This window comes from Mustela nigripes, chromosome 2 (assembly GCF_022355385.1).
Source record: "Mustela nigripes isolate SB6536 chromosome 2, MUSNIG.SB6536, whole genome shotgun sequence".
Classification (NCBI taxonomy): domain Eukaryota; kingdom Metazoa; phylum Chordata; class Mammalia; order Carnivora; family Mustelidae; genus Mustela; species Mustela nigripes.
The window spans coordinates 9,901,315-9,918,459 of record NC_081558.1 but is presented as its reverse complement, the minus strand read 5'-3'; the positions used below and the strand labels follow the sequence as shown (position 1 = coordinate 9,918,459).

At 52.6% G+C, this 17,145-nt stretch overlaps 1 long non-coding RNA gene across 1 annotated transcript in view; it reads right to left on the bottom strand.

Annotated features, from left to right (window-relative positions):
• LOC132009703 (uncharacterized) overlaps nt 1–14,366 on the bottom strand; it is a 43,774-nt gene extending 29,408 nt beyond the window's left edge. The window contains exons 1-2 of the long non-coding RNA XR_009402042.1: nt 14,244–14,366; nt 6,719–7,004 (exon numbers count right to left, since the gene is read on the bottom strand). This is a non-coding gene — a long non-coding RNA (uncharacterized LOC132009703). The remainder of the gene's footprint in view (nt 1–6,718; nt 7,005–14,243) is intronic.
• Nucleotides 14,367–17,145: the final 2,779 nt, after the last annotated feature.

The window sequence follows — 17,145 nt, the reverse complement described above, 5'->3', positions numbered from 1 at the left end:
GGACGCCCTTCTGAGAACCGGCCCACTGCGTCCCTCCGTGGAGGAGCCCATTTTCGGGGGCTGCCCCTGCGCGGTCTCGGGATCCGGGGTGTAGAGCAGGATGGGGGGCGCCGGCTGCTGGACCCCTGGCGCGAAGCGGACCCCCCCCCACCATGGCCCCTTCCTCCCCGCGTCCCGCCCCGCCCTCCGGCCCCTCTGGGGGCGCACAAGAGGCCCCTCTATTCCGAGGGAAATCAATGTCGCGTTAATGTAAGATTTCCAGGCGTGGAGGGGGGAGGACTTCATAAAAGATGCATTGTTTCCACTGCCTGCTCGCCGCTCCCTCCCCAGCATCCTGCAAGATGGCGGCGGCCCCAGCGGAGGGCGCGGAGCCGAGCCGCCGGCCGGGGAGGGGGCTGGAGGGGGGAGAGTGCGGGCCCTCTCTCCTGCTGGGGAAGGTGGGAAGAGAGGCCGGGATGAAGGAAAGAAGGGGAAGAGAGAGGGAGACAGAAGGGGGGCGCTGGGAGACCGGTGGGGAAGCGGGAGCCAGTCAGAGAGAGGAGGGCAGGATTGGGGGGGGGGGGGAGGGGCGGTGGGGGGGTGCGGAATGGCTGGGAGCCTGGAGGAGGGAAGAGATAGGCAGCCCATGGAGGGGGCACCGCGGGAGTCTGGAGATCTAGCCAGGGAGCTGGGAGGGGGACGGAGGTGGGGGGGGCAGGAAGGTGAGCGGTCTGGGACGGGGTGAGCGAGGGAGGGAGGAGGGGAAGAAACGGGTGGGAGGGGTGCAGAGAAAAAGGCAGTGAGGGGAGCCTGGGTTAAAGGGAATGGACCTCCCCCCACCCCAAGCTGTCCCTAGGCTACACCCTCCCCTCCAGCCAGGGTCCCTGCCTGGCTCTCTCCTGGTTCCTGTGGACCTTCTCCGTGGAGATGAGCCAAGGAGCGCCATCCCCCAACATAGAGGTAGCTGCACCCCCTTGGCCTGGCTCCCCACCCTCTTTCCTGCCTTGGTACCAGAAGTGCCAAACTGAGAGGGAACACACCTCCCCCATCAGTCTTCTGGGCAGATGGGCAGCCTCATCCCTCTGCTTTCCCAGGCTTCTGATAACCTACCTCCCCTGTGGCCCGTCTGCCCTGCCCAGGCGTTGGCATGGGGCAAGACCCCTACGACATCTCAACTCAAGGCCTACAGTGTGGACCCCGAAGATCAACCCCCCTTTTCTTAGCAGGGATGGATATTTGGGTACATCTGCATGGGTTTTATTTTCTGGAGAGGCCTTTTGAGGTGCCCAAGAGGGGAAGCGGAGGCAGAAGAGAGCCTAGAACCCAGTGACCTCCTTACTCCCCAAGGGTCGCATCCTTGGTCCCAAACCACTCTGAGGACCTCCACTTCCTTGCCTGCTCCCCCATCCTCCCATCGGCAACCACGATGAGAGTTTTAAGGCCCCCCATTCCAACCTTCCTGCTGCACCATAGGGGAGCTCCCAAACGCCTGAAAATATCTTTAAATTAGGAAAAAGAGCTAAGCCGCCAGGGTCCTTTGGTCTATTAAAGGAGGAGCACAGGCCACCGGCGCCCCCACCCCCTTTACTCTGGTTTTGCATTTGAAGCGCTGACGGCAGATCCAGCTGGAACAATGACAGGGCCTGCCCAGCCGGCCCCAGCTGCTTCCTTTTCAGTGGCCCTGTGCCCCCTGCCAGGTGTGCCAAAATTAGGATGGCTCCCTTCTCCGGTCCTTTTCATCCCCCCAGGGCTGCTGGGGCCTCTGAGGCGCTAATGAAACCCCTGTTGCTGCCTTCCCTTTTCTTCGCAGAGCTGGCCTGGGGGAGGCCGAGGCACGGCTGTGCCTGGAAATCTGTCCTCTAAGAACTGCCCCCTGGAACATATTCATGTGCTATCCTCAGTCGGAGTCTTCATTGCAGCAGCTCCCCGCTTTCCCCCTCCCTACTCCTCCAATCCCTTAAAGTCCCCTTGACAGCCACCTCCTCCAGGTAGCCCTCAAGCCTGCTGGCATTTGCTCTTTGTCTTGCGGTTGGGCAATGGAGTCAAGGCTAGGCTACCTGGGCCACCTCTTTCTGGCTATGTGGCCTCCCCGCTGGGTGGCTGACTTAACCGTTTAGAACTTCAATTTCCCCATCTGTCAAATGAAGATAATTACAAAAGCCTATGTCATGAGTCTTTTATGATGCTGAAAAGAAGTAGTAAGTGTCAAGTGGGTAGGACAGCTCCTAGCCCTGTTGCTCCAGCCACACTGGCCCCTCGCTGAGCCCCCAAACACACCCGTGTCCCACCTGTGACTTCCCACTGGCACTTCTTTCTAGATCTCTCTACAGCTCCTCCTCTCTTTATTCCCGTCTCTGCTCATATGTCCACGCCTCAGAAGGAACTTCCCTGGCCACTTAGCCCTCCTCACTTGTATTATCACCTCCTGACATTATATTACTTACCTGAGCTCAGGCTCTGGAACCTGGGTTCAAATCGTGGCTTCACAGTTACAGGCTGTGTGACGTTGGGCACGTTGCTTCACTTCTCTGAGTCTCAGTTCCAACACGGATGAGCCCTCAGAACAGTGCCTGGCCTACACTAGGTGTAATTCCCAGAACTGATATTACTTGTATTATTTCTGGGTGCTCCCCCCTCCCTCCTCCCCTCCTGAGGGCAGAGACTGGGGGGGAAGCGTTCAGTTCATTCACTGTTGTATCTCCAGTGCCCAAATGGCCTGGCACACAGTAGATGTTCAATAAATATTTGCTAAAAGAGTATCTCAGTAAGGTTCTACCAGTCCTGTCTGAGCCTCAGGTTTCTCATCTGAAAAATGGGACCTTACTAGCATGTGCCTCACAGGTGTTTAGGAGTCCATGAACTAAATACCACGGTTTCTAATTCTTCTTCTTATTATTATTATTTTAAAGATTTTATTTATTTATTTGACAGAAATCACAAGTAGAGAGAGGGAGAAGCAGGCTCCCTGCTGAGCAGAGAGCCCAATGCGGGGCTCGATTCCAGGACCCTGAGATCATGACCTGAGCCAAAGGCAGAGGCTTAACCCTCTGAGCCACCCAGGCACCCCTAATTTTTATTATTTTTATTTTTTTTAAGGTTTTTATTTATTTGACAGAGAAAGACACAGCATGAGAGGGAGGACAAGCAGGTAGGAGAGGGAGAAGTAGGCTCCCCGCCGAGCAGGGAGCCCGATGTGAACCTTGATCCCTGGATCCCAGGATCATGACCTGAGCCAAAGGCAAATGTTTAACAACTGAGCCACCCAGGTGCCCCAATTTCTAATTTTTAGACATAATTCAGATAGCCCGTAGCACAATGCCTCACCCTTCGAGGGCCCTCAATGTACCGGGTCTAGACCTAGAGGCAGGGAGAACTGTGGGAGACACGTTATATTGCCTCCAACACTCCCTCTTGCTTTCTTCCTTTGCAAACAGTGCTTGCTCATTGAGTGGCCATGTGCCCCACTCTGGCATGTCTCCCAACCTGCCTCGGTTCTAGAATTCTAGAAGTAGCAGTGGCACACGTCTGGCCAGTGAGGCCCAGGCAGAGGTCTGTCAGCAGACGGTGCAGGGAAAGGTAAGCATGTGATTATCTGAGCTTCAGTTGCTTTGGCTGTAAAATGGGGACAAAACTGCAACTCTCTGTGGTCAGGGTCTCTTAAGGAACCTAGAAGGATAGTGAGGGGACCCCAGGAACTGGGGGGTCCTGGCCCTGGTTCCATCTAGCTGCTGGCCTCCCACAATGCCCGGTGCCAACTCCAGATTGTTCACAGATGGAAAAGCCACTTTTTTGCTTAAACCACTGCAGCTTGGTGTTTGATACTTATAGCCCAGTGCATCCCCGAATGGTGACACTGAATTTCTCTGGATCTCTAGAAATACTACAGGCAGTGTACTTGTTGGTTGATTTTTTTTTTTTAAGTTAGAATATGGAATGAGGCTCAAGCACTGCTGCATAAAAAAGCAGAGGCATGGACATTTAACTAGGTGTTGATTAGGAAGAGAGAGTGTTATGGGGGGCATTGTGTCCCCGCTAAAAGAGAAAGACATATTGAGGTCTAGACCCCCAGTATCTCAGAACGTGACCTTATTTGGAAATAGTGTTGTTGCAGATATATTTAGTTAAGATGGGGTCAGACTGGAGTGGGGAGGATCTTAATCCAGTGTGACTGGATTATTCTAAAAAACAAGACGCGGACACAGGTACATGCAGGGACAATGTCACAGAAAGACGGAGGCAGAGGGGCACCTGGGCGGCTCAGTCGGTTAAACGTCTGCCTTTGGCTCAGGTCATGATCTCAGGGTCCTCTCCTGGGATCCAGCCCCACCTTGGGCTCCCTGCTCAGCGGGGAGCCTTCTTCTCCCTCTCCCTCTGCTCCTCCCCCTGCTTGTGCTCTCTCTCTCTATCAAATAAACAAGTAAAATCTAAAACAAAATAAAAATAAAGACAGAGGCAGAGACTGGAGTGATGTGCCTATACCATAAGAAGCACCAAGGATAGCTGGCAGCCCCCAGAAGCTAGAAGAGGAAAGGAAGTTTCCTCCTCTAGAGCCTTCAGGTGGAGGGTAGCCCCTCTGATGGGTTTCAGACCTCTGGCCTCCAGAACTGTGAGATGAGGCCTGTCGTTTTAAGCCCCTAGCTTGTGGCCCTTTGTGTGGGCTGCCACAGGATATTTATACAGGGGGGACAGCAGGCAGCAAGACACAATGCTCAAGGTGCCCTGGATCTGGAGTCAAGCATTTGCCCACTCCTGGCCTTTGGGAGCTTTAGGACCCTCTGCAGTCCCGGGGCCCAGACACAGACAAGAGTGTCCTCCATCAATGGACACAGCAGCACTGCAAGTATCTGGAAGCCTTTCCAGCTGTCCAGAATCGACCCCCCCCCACCCCCCGAATTAACACCACTCAGATGCTCAGCACGCTCTGTGGGGGGCTGCTGTCATTACTGTGGATTTCAGGTTCTCCATGCCCTTGGCTCCCCAGCTAGGCTGGGATCTCCCCCAGGGCAGAGAATGGCCCTTTCAGGGTGCAAGACAGAACTACCTTCTGGAAAAAGCCTAGGGGTATAAATTGGCTTAGGTTCCCAGGCACTCAGCAATGCCTGTCTGATTGAAAGCAAAAGAATTAACCTGGGACTTATGAACTGAGTGTCAGTGAAGACCCCAGTGCTAGTGTTGAAACTGCCTGGGTGTAGATCCCAGCCCTGCCCTTAAGGGAGTGGCTTTGTTGCTCTGTGCCTAATTTCCCCCACAACTATAAAACAGGATAATGACAATCCTACTTTGTAGGACCATTTCGAGGATTAAGTCTTTTTTTTTTAATTTTAAGATTTTATTTATTTATTTGAGAAAGAAAGAGAACATGAGCAGGGGAAGGGGCAGAGGAAGGTTCAAACTCCCCACTGAGCAGGGAGCCTGATGTGAGACTTGATCCCAGGACACTGGGATCACGACCCGAGCCAAAGGCAGACGATTAACCAACTGAGCCACCCAGGCTCCCTGAGGATTAAGTCTTTTAATCCATTTCAAGTTCATTTTTATGAGTGGTGTAAAAGAGAGGGCTCTAGTTTCATTCTTTTGCATGTGAGTATCCAATTTTCCACAGCACCACTTATTGATGGACTGTCTTTCTTTCTTTTTTGAAAGATTTTATTTATTTATTTAACAGAGAGAGATCACAAGCAGGCAGAGAGGCAGGCAGAGGGAGAGGGGGAAGCAAGCTCCCCACCAAGCAGAGAGCCCGATGCAGGGCTCTATCCCAGGACCCAGAGATCACGACCTGAGCTGAAGGCAGAAGCTTAACCCCCTAAACCACCAAGGTGCCCCGAGACTTTCTTTTCTGTATTGAATATTCTTGGCTCCCTTGTCAAATATCAATTGACCAGATATGCATGGGTTTGTTTCTAGTCTCCTAATTCTCTTTCATTAGCCTGTGTGTGTGTGTGTGTGTGTGTGTGTGTGTGTTTTAATGCCAGTGCCATACTGTTTTGATTACTACAACTTTGTAGTATGATTTGGAATCAGAAAGTATGATGCCTCCACTTCTTTCCCTCTTTCTTAGGATTCCTCTGGCTCATTTCAAGGATGAAATGAGATGGTGCCTGTCAGGTACTTCGAAGTCAGGGGCATATAGTAAGTATATGGGCTTAATGAGTGTAGCCTCCATGCCTGGACAGGCAACGCTGGTGCAATGTATACGTGGAAGAAGAAGGGTGAGAGCTACCTCCCAGGGCCTGGAGGTCAGTGCTGGTGGCCTAACAACCTTCCTTTTATGTGACTTCCTTTCTCATGCAGGTGCTGGAAGAACAAGGGGCTGAACTCAGGGTTAGGAGAGAAACCCGGTCCAGCCTGACTTGATACCTGAATTCCCTCCATCATTATTGAGCACCAACTGCATGCCACCATCTGATTCATGATTGATTTGAAAGTCCTCCCTGACTGTGGAGAAGTAGCTGGATGGAGATTGGAGGAGAAGGGTGTCCCTTACTGTAACGAAAGTGAGAGATGGGGCTAATTTGGTATGAAGTGGGAGCCAGGCAGGTGGGGAGGGAATATGGATTTGGGATTGGTAGGGAGTTAGGGTTGACAGGAATTGTTAGTGGACTGGACGTGAGGAGTGAGAGAGAGATGAGAATCTAAAGCAATTGAGTAGATGGTTTACCAGTCCCTGCCCCCCCCCACATTCCTGTGGCTCTGAGCATGTCCAGTTATTTGTCACCCTATAACAAGTTACCCCACATACCTAGTGGCTTAAAATGATACATGTGTATTCCTTCACAGTTTCTGCAGGTCAAGAATCCAGGTATGACCTTAGCGGGGTGTCTCTGGCTCAGGGTCTTTCACAGAACTGCAACCAAGATGGCAGCTGGGGCCGTGGTCTCTTCTGAAGGCTCGACTGGGGAAAATCTGCGGCCAGGCTCACTAGTCACTGGCAGGATTCAAGTCCCTCACTGGCCGTTGATCAGAGGCCTCCTTTGGTTCCTCGCCACACAGACCTCTCCTCAGGGCAGCTCACAACATGGCACTGGCTTCCCTCGAAACAAATGAAAAAGAGAGTGAGAGAAAGCACCCAAGACGGAAGCCACCGTCTTTTTGGAAATTAATCTCGGAAGTGACATCCCAATCACCTTTGCCACATTCTGTTGGCTAGAAGAAAGTCCTGGAGCCCCATCCACACCTGAGGAGAAGGGATCACACAGAGTGGGGATCACTGGAGGCTATTTCGAGGCTGCTACCTCAGCACGCACATGAGTCCAATGGCTTCATACCGCCACACCAGTAACTGCCTGGAGGCTCTCTCACTGCCTGGGGCAGCCCAGTTCTAGAAGATTCATTGGTCCTGCTAGCATACCTCACCCAATGAAGGCTGGATGTTGGTGGATGAACAATCCAGCTCCCTCACCGCTCATATGAGATAATTCTGGGGTGAATATCCCATAGGTCTCCACAGGGAGTAACCCCAAGATATCCCAGTGTGACCTGCTCATGAACACAGTCTTTACTGGGCACCCTCACTTCCCTATCTCATCTCCCCTCTCTTCCACCAGGGCTTCCTGCCATTGCCTCCCAAGTAAACCACTTGTACTCAGATCAGGGTATCTCTTCTGGAGATCCCAACTGTGTTCCTTTCCTGGGCCTGCTGTAATAAGTTACCACAAGGTGGGTGGCTTAAAAGAACAGAGGTGTATTGTCTCATGGTTCTGGGGGCAAAAAGTCCGAAATTGAGATATTAGAGGAGCTGTGCTCCCTCCAGAGGCTCCAGGGCAGGATCCCTGCCTGCTTCTCTCCTGGCTTCTGGGAGCTACAGACATTCCTTGACATTCTTTAGCACATGGCCACATCACTCCAGCCTCTACCTCTGTCTTCTCCATGTGTCCTCTCCTCTTAGAAGGACACTTGTCATTGGATTCACACCCCCGCCCCGATCTAACACAATATCATGGCATGGCACGTTAGCTAATGGCATACACAAAGACCCTGTTTCCAAGTGATGTTTCAGATGTTTGACTAGGAAGTTCCCTCCACCCGAATGGCATTCTTTCCTGCAAACCCATCCATTTCACCTTCAAGTTTCAGTTTGAGGGTCCCTTCTGCAGTTTGGCACAGGGGACATGGGAGCCTCACTTATAGCAAGATCCTATTATCCATTCTTGTCTCACCTGATACTCCTTTGTGAACAGTTTCCACAATTGTATTATGTAGTTTTGAGCAGGGTTTTTTTTGTTTTTTGTTTTTTTTGTTTTTTTTTTTAAATATTGCTCTCCCTCCTTCTAGAAAGTGAGCCTGGGAAGGGCAGGACCCAGGAGATCACTGTGTCCTTTATACCTCGTTCAGGCATGGTACATAGTAGGTGCTCAATAAATATGGCCAGGAGGTTTCCCAACAAATTCCTCTGTCCCGGTGAGGAGGATGCTTCGGACCTCAGACCAGCATCACCCAACCAGATAGGTCACTTGGTGTCTCAGCAGGATGTTCCAGAATTTTCTTACGTGCACACGCGTGCGCGCACACACACATACACAGAATGAGCCACCCCTCCTCCCCTGTCCCCAATTTCTCGATGGAATATTTTTTCCCGGAGCAGAAAATGAACCATTATTAAAACAACACGGCTACCGGCGGGAAAACCCATTTGTGGCGATTTATACCGCGTCACCGCGGCTGCTGAGAGGAAATGGGAGGAGAAGCGCGGGGTTTAAGCACTGGGTGAAGAATCGTGTTCCATCAGAGAGAGAACAGATGGGTGTTTTTTCTCCCCTCTCTCCCCCTGCTTAGGCTCCGCGTTAGGAATCCATGTCAGCCGTGGGTTTGTTCCTGGTGGTGTGATGGGGGTGACAGGGGAGAGGGAGGCCGGGCCAGACTGCTGGGCCCCAGCAGAGGAAGGGCCTCCCTGTCCCCCTGCCCCCGGCCCCCCCTGTCCCCTGGGTCTGCTGCCAGGCGCCTAACATAAGCCCCTTCCTTTAATGTTTACATTCTCCTATCACCACCTGGGATTTTCCTCTCCCTTTATTTCTTCCCTCATTCACTGGCCTGTTTCCTCCAAGGCAGGACCACGCCCTGTCCATTCATCCCTGGTGTGGGACATGCAGAGGATGTGTCCCCACCAACCTGGGAGCACACTGCTCATTTATCCACACCCCACCCCCTACAAAAACCTGATCCAGAGCCAACTTTGGGGTGGTGGGGAGACGAGACGAACACGACTGAGTCATTTAGCTGTTTAAAAACCATCAGTGGCTTCTCTCCTTCCAAGTTGAAACCTGTTCGTTTGGCTCCAATGGCCCTTCCCAGTTTAGACCCCAAATACCTGTTCACTTCCATCCCCTCAACATCCAGCCCCCCTTCCCCGACCCCAGGCACCTTCTAGTCAAAACCAGCGGCCCATGTGTGGTCCCCATCTCTCCCAGAATGCCTTGCACCGCCACCTCTCTGAACGTCCCAATTCTGGTGCCTGGATGCCTTGCCCCCTCCGTGTCTACCTCCTGAGCCCTCAGGTTTGGCACCCAGAGCCCAAACCAGCCCACCGATGTCATGTGTTGGGCCCATGCAGGGTTAAAAAAAAAAATGCAAGGAGTTGCCAGCTCTTAAATATCAGGCAACTGTTGCATAAAAATCTGTATTCCGGGCTTTCCATCAGAAGATACAGCCGCTGAGGGGCTGAGGTCACATTCTCAGCAGGGAGTGGCACTCAGCAAGGGTGGCCCCCTGAGGAGAGGGCATGGGTTTGCTGGTTCCAGGGTTCTCATGTGGTGAGTGGTTAAGGGGACTCTGGACCCAGACTGCCCAGGCTGGAATCACTCAACCTCCCTGTTCTGGAATCTTCCAAGTGCCCACCTGGAGCGATTCTCCTCACTTCTCCTTCCGTCCTGGTGTCCCAGGAGACTGGGCTGTGTGGACTTCACCAACAATGGCTTGTGCTGGCTTCAGCCATTGAGGACCCATGAGGTGGGGGAAGAGGGGAGCAAGGGTATTTATTCCCCGGTTCAGCCCCTTACGCTGTGGCCCCTGTGGGCCCGCTGTGTCCTTGTCATAGGTTACAGGCACTCACCATCCATATCGCCTGTGATGTCTCCAGGTTCGGACAACCCGCCTTGCCTCACCTCTCAGAGCTAGGGGTGCTAAGAGCTCCCCAATTTTATGAGCTTAAGGAATGGTGCTCCTCCTCACGGTTCCCTACATCTGTCCACACTTTGTAAATTTATTCCCTCATTGAATTCTGCTTACATTACCCACTTCGAATGGATCATGTGTTTCCTGCCAGGGCCGGCTGATTCAACCCCTGTGCCTCAGTGAACCCACCTGGTCAATGGAGATAACCATTATACCTGCCTCTAGGGTTGATGTGAGGGTTACGTGAGTTTATATCATATAAGGAAAGGACTTAGCAAGTGTTGATAAGTATTAACAATTATTACCAGCCTTCACTACAGATCCTACCACCACTTACTCGCTCCCCAACATGAAAGCTGGGGGTCACCTGTGCTACTGCTGACATGGTTGGTCTTGACTTGGTTGTCTGGCTGTCTGCATTCCCTGCTGTCGCCTGTGGGATGTGGCTCAGCTCTGTGTCATCGACCCTGCTAAGAGAGTTTCCTCCATCCTACCGCACACCCATCCCTGACCCTCTTCTCCATTGGTAGTGATCCCAGCACACTGAAATGATAGGACAGGGCTGCTTAAAACAAGGAATTGGTTCTCTTGGTTCTGGAGACCAGAAGGTTTTCTTTTGTTTGCTGTTTGTTTGTTTGTTTGTTTGTTTTTTAAAGATTTTATTTATTTGAGAGACAGAGAGAGAGCAAGCACAAGCAGGAAGGGCAGAGGGAGAGGGAGAAGCAGACTCTCCCTGAGCAGGGAGCTCTACATGGGGCTCGATCCCAGGACCCCAGGACCATGACCTAAGCCGAAGGCAGCCGCTTAACCCACTGAGCCACCCAGGCGCCCCCAGATGTTGATATCCAGGTGTCCACAGGGTTGTGCTCCCTCCACCAGCTCTAAGGGAAGTTCCTGCCTTGCCCTTCCCAGCTTCTGGTAGTTCTTGGCTTGGGACCGCATCATTCCACACTCTGCCTCTCCCTCCGCATGGCCTTCTCTGTGTCCTCTCTCCTTTTCTTCTCAGGACACTTGTTATTGGATTCAGGGCCCACCCTGATCCAGAATGATCTCATCAAATGATCCTTAACTTAATTACCTCTACCAAAACCCCCTTTTCCAGATAAAGTCACACTCGCAGGTGGACATCTTGTGGAGGCCACCATTTATGCAGGACAGGCCCCACAGCTTTCTGGAGTCCTGCCTTGCTTTCTTCTCTCTCTACTTTACTCAATTTCTGGAAGTCAGGAGATGACCAGAGCCTGGACACCCACTTCTTGCTCCCTAGCCCACAGTGGGGGATGAAGGCGGGGTGGTTTCCTTGCCAGGAGGGGAGATGTAGGCCCAAATGCCATCTGACGGCCCTCTGTTTCCAAAGCAGGCCGAGCCTGCAGGTAGGCTGCTTCTCTGTGGGCTGCCAAAGAGCTGGGGTGAGGCCCCCACCTTCCCCGGAGCTTGCAGAGAACACTCGGCAAGCCCCCCAGAAGGTCCCTTCGGCGTGAGGCTGGGCTGAGTGGTTGTCATTCCTCCTTTGTATGCCAGAACTCTCTGTTCCCTTCAACAGTCTGCCAGCCGGCCTCTGACCTGCAGCCTGTTTCTTTCCAGGCCTGACAGGTTGGGTTCAGAGGGAGCGCTCCCCTGAGCTGAAGCAGATTTCTTTGCCTCCAAGCTGCTGTAGCCCTCGCTCCCCACGAATGCCCACAGAAACCACTCTGCCTTTCTCCAGACAGTGATGCCTCCCCTTCCCTCTGACGCAAAATGGCCAGCTGACCCAGGGCTCCGTTTCTTACAGCCTCTGTGAGTTAACATTTTTTTTCTTATAATTTCTTTTTAAGGTATAATTCACCCAACAGAAGATTAACCATTTTAATGGGTACAATTCAATGCATTTTTGTATATTCAGGTATTGCAGAACTATCACTGGTACCTAGATCCAGAACATTCTCATTACCCTAAAGGAAACACTATATGAGCAGTCACTCCCTGCTCCCCCTCCTCCAGTCCTGGTCAACCACTGATCTAATTTCTGTCTCTCTGAATTTGCCTATTCTGGACATTTCTCATAAATGCAGCCTACAATCTGTGGCCTTTTGTGTCTGGCTTCTTTTACTTGGCATAATGCTTTCAAGGGTCATTCATATTGTAGGGTTAACTCTTTTATTGTGAAGCACATACTTCTTAAGAATATAGCTTAAGAATGCAGAATTTAAAAAATAATGTTCCATCCTTGTCACCACACCTGGCTCAAGATATAGAACATTCCAGTCTCTTGGAGGCTCCTTGAGGCCACTTCCCAGTGAACCATCCAACCCCAAAATATCACTTGCCCAGCGGCCCTCACCTGAAGGTGATATTGTATTCCACCACACAAGGGACACATGTCACAACTGGCTTCTAGTGGAGAGAGACCCGGGATGCTTCTCAAGATCCTCCAACACAGAGAATAGGTCTCCCACAACAGAGAACCATCCTGCCCCAAATGTCAATGGTCTACAGTTAGGAAAAGTTGGATCGCTGGACTCCATAGATTACCTCCATCTGTCCTTGAATATCATAGAATGGGATCACACAGTAGCCTCATTGTGTCTTGGACTCTTGCTCAACATTATGTCTTGAGATTCATCAGGCACCAAGGCTCTCCACACATTCCTAGACCATCCTTTTTCATTACCGCCTCATATTCCATTGTGTAAATATGTAATTATTTTCCATTTGCCAGTCGATGGCCACGTGGCTGGTGCCCTGGGGTGTCCAGGGTCTGAAAATCATGAATAAGTGCCCATTCCCACTGGGAATAAACCCAGGAATGGAATTGCTGGGCTGGGACAATTTAACATTAATCAATCGGTCGGTGCTAGCTAAAAGCTCAGGGAATTTTGCACAAAAATCCTGTATTCTGGCTTCTGTTGAAGAATCTATTCTGGCAGCCCCGAGCCTGACTTTGCACGTGGTAGCACTGACTGGAGTTAAGTAGTAGCAAGTGGCTGCTGGCTTAAAAGGGGGGTGCATCTCCAGCTCCCCATAGCTGCCACCCTCCCTCCTTGCTGCCTCATTTCTATGTTTTTGTTCCCTGGTCGGCATTTGGCTTTGTGGCACCTGTCCTGGACCCGTGCAAGGTCAGGAATTGATTCCTACCTTCCTGTGGCCATGGCCTTGACCTTCATGGGACCCTCACCTCCCTTCTCAATACCCTTTCCAATTCCACGCCATCTCACAGAGCCTGCAGTCCCTTCAGACCTCGATTTTTCAGCGCGTGGGTTTCTGCTGTGGGATTACAGGCCACTTCCCCAAAGCAGCCTTCTCTACTCTCCGGCAGGGGAGGGCCTCCCAGGGGTACTCTCCCATAGTTCCCACCTGTCTTCCATGGCTCACGTTTGCACTGACAAGTCCTTGCCAGCTCCCAGCCAACTGCGACTGCATCTGTCTTATTCCTTGCCACTTGCCCACGACCGGCTAAATGCACAGGGAATTCTGGCCATGGGGCATGGGGCATAAAGGGGAGAGAGGGAGAGCACTCTTGCCAGGTAGAATAAACCATTTACCTCGCTGTACCCTCTGCAGAAGCAAGCTGGGCTCCTGGGATGAGCCGGGCAGGCACGCGTCATCCTCAGAAGCTCTTTCCCCATGGCTGGCCCAAGAGGGTCTCCTCCAGCTATATCCCCCCCCCACCCCGCCCCCAGTCTATAACAGTGAAGGATGGCGAAGCGCAGGGCACCTTCCCTGAGGTCCTTAACTTCCCACAGGTCGGCCCACCCCCAAGCATCCCAGCCGTCCCTAAGCACTGTCCAAATGTCTCCCAGTCAAGTCCCCAAGGCAACTCCTTCACCTCTAGTACTCTCCCTGCCTCTTCACCTTCTCACCGGTCTTCCTTCCCCCAGCTTTGCTCTGAGCCCTCGGTGGTCTCCTCCCAACTGCGCTCTCTCGCTCCCCTGCTCACACCCCCACCCCACCCCCAAGCACCCTGCGGACTCCTCCTCCCTCATCTTCTCACACCTCCAACCTCCCCTTGGCTTGTTCCTTCCTCTCAGCAGCCCCCACCACAGCCACGCTCCCTTCATTCCCACTTTGTCCGCTCAGCCTCCAGCTCCTCCGCCAGCTTTGCGCTCTCCCCTCTCCTCCCGGGTTCCCGCGGCCGCGCCTCCCGCGCACCTAGGGGGGAAGGGGCGGGGCCTCCTCACCTGGAGGCCGCAGAGCAGCGGGGCAGCGGCCCCTAGCGGCCGGGGAGGGCGGCGCAGCTGGGCGCCCCTCCCGGTCTGTACCTTAACTGGGAACCAACCACCATTCCTGCCTGCGCGCTGCTGTCTGCTTCCTGGACTCTTCCTTTTGGGGAGTGAAGGGGATGGGGTGTTTACAGTTCTCAGTGGTGTGTCTGTCGAAAGATGACATTTCATCAGTCCTGATTGGGGCGAGGAGGGGGGGCGGGTAGTGCAAAGGTTAAGGCATTCTTTTGGCTCTGCCTCTAGGGTATGCCTCAAATCTGACCACTTTGCCCTCACCCAGTCCTGCTCCAGGCCTCTGGGCCTCTGTCTCCTCTCAACTGGCAGCTACTTTCCTAGTCTCCTGGCTCTTTCTCAGATTCCCCCTGTAATTCTGTTTTAACTGGGGAAAAATCCATATAACAAAATTAACCACTAAGTATTTTCAAGTGAACAATTCACTGTCATCTAGTACATCTGCAGTGTTGTGCGACCCCTGCCTCTATCTAATTCCAGATTTTTCCATCATCCCAAAAGGAAACTAGTACCTGTTAGCAGTCAGGCCACTTCCCACTGTTCTCCAGCCCCTGACAACCATTAATCTGCTTTCTGTCTTTATGGATTTAGCTCTTCTGGATATTTCATATAAAAGGAATCATACAATAGCTGGCCTTTTGTGTCTGGCTTCTTTAACTCAGCATAGTGTTTTCAAGAGGCATCTACGTTGTAGTGTGTGTCAAGATTTCATTCCTTTTTATGACTGAATAGTATTCCCGTGTGTGGATAGCCAACCTTTTGTTTATCTGTTCACTCTTTGATGGTCATTTGGGTTGTTTCCATCTTCTGGCTTCTGTGAATGCTGCTGCTGTGAACATTGGTGTACTAGTATCTATTCGAGTACCTGCTTTCAGTTCTTTCAGGGACACCCTCAGGGGTGGAATTGCTGGGTCATATGGTAATTCTATGTTGTGGTCACTGGGGAAACACCCCTATAACCTGCTAAACATTTAACTAGGAACGTGCCATCCTCCTGCTCTTGGCCCTCCCTTGGCTCCCCATGTCATGAGAATCTAATCCTGACCCTCCTTATGGCCCTTGAGGCTGTGCCTCATGGTCCCACCATGCTGGCCTTTATGCTCTTCAAATAGTCCAGCCTGTTGCAACTGCAGGGCCTTTGTACTTGCTGTTCACTCTTCTTGGATCACACACGATAGGCTCCTCAGCTTTCAAGCTTCAGCTCAACTGTCTCCTCCTCAGAAAGCTCCCACAATCCCTGCATCTGCCCCAGAACCTCCCCACCTCATCTCCTTTCCCCCTCACTCCCTCTCTCCAGCCTCACAGGCCGAGTCATGGATCTTTTGCCCACTCAGCATGTTTCTGCCTCAGGACCTTTGCACAGGCTGTGCCCCCTGCCTGGAATAACCTTACCCTTCCCCATGACTCCTCCCTCACTTCTTTCAGTGTTTATTCCAAATCCCAGCTTCTTTGAGAAGGCTTCCCTGATTTTCCCTATCTAAAATTGCAGTCACCAGCATGCCCTGTTTTCTGTCTTTAGTCTTCTTCATAGCACTAATCATCTGACATCCTGTATCTTTTGCTTGTCTGACTTCTCATCTGTCATTCTTAGTATGTGAGCCCCAGAACAGAGAATCTTCTGCCTCATTCACCACAGTGTCCACAGCAACTGGTACAGTGCCCGGCACACAGTAGGTGCTCCATAGACATTGGCTAATTAGCTGAACCCTCCCGCTCCCAAAGACAGCAGCTGATGTTAATCTCCACCCACTCTCTATCCTCCTGGCCCAATTCTGAGAACTTTTCGCCTTGCTTTTCACTTGAGTGAGGGCATAGAATGGGATAGGGTTCAAACATTGCCCCAGGTGTGGTACAGGGAACCTCCGAAAGGGCCAGGGGCACACAGAGCCTCACCTGCTAACCCCTCAAGACTTGGACACATCTGCCATCCGCTTTCCTAGCACCCTGCTCACTTTCTAGGGGTAATTCCAATGTGCCTCCTGTTTCCGCCTTACCCACTAGAACCAGAATGCCCCTGAGAGGGCTTCCAGGCTTGCTCTTGGGGCATTAGGGCTTCCTTGATGCCTAGCCCCATGCCTGCACTAAGAGCATGTAAGGGGCGCTCTGTATCCGAGGAATAAATAGAAGGAGCTAATGTATGAACCAAATAGTAAAATGACCTGCGGGATTATGCATCTCGTGCTGTGCTGTGCCGAGTGGGCTCTAGGAAAACAGCTGAGCGCATCTGGCCAGCGGTGAAGGTTGGGGCATTGCTCAGTTCCTCCTGAGTCCAGGAACACGTTTCATCCCCATCCACCGTCCTAGCCAAGTCTGAAGACCGAGTGCCCAGAGGTGCTAAGGTGGGCAACACGCAGGGTCCCCCAGATGGGAGGATCAGAACGTGAGTTGCCCTCAGCGCGGGACACCCTGGGTGTGGGGGTTTTCTGGTATAGGGTGCACAGGACGTGGGGTACCCAAGGCTCGGGTCACGCTGGGCATGGGAGAACCCGCGGCGCACCGCAGGGTGCCGGAAGCAAGAGTCACCCCGGGAGTAGAGAGTGGACGTCCGGTGCACCGGTACCGACCTGCATGGTGCAGGGCACACGGCAACCGGGCAGGATTGCGCGCTCGGGCCGACGCGTTGGTTCCCGGAGCCAGGCAGTTCTCGCCGCCTCCACTGCGGCTGCGCAGCCGAGGGCTGGGGGCTGGAGGGCTGTCAAGGCTCTTTCACGCCCCCATCCTCTCCCCATCCTTTGCCTCCAGAGCCCCTCGCCTGCGAGGCCAGAAGACTGGGATGGAATGGCGGCTGGCTAAGCGATCCCGGCTGAGAGCAAGAGCAGTAGGAAAAAGAGGAGGGGCTGGGAGGGGG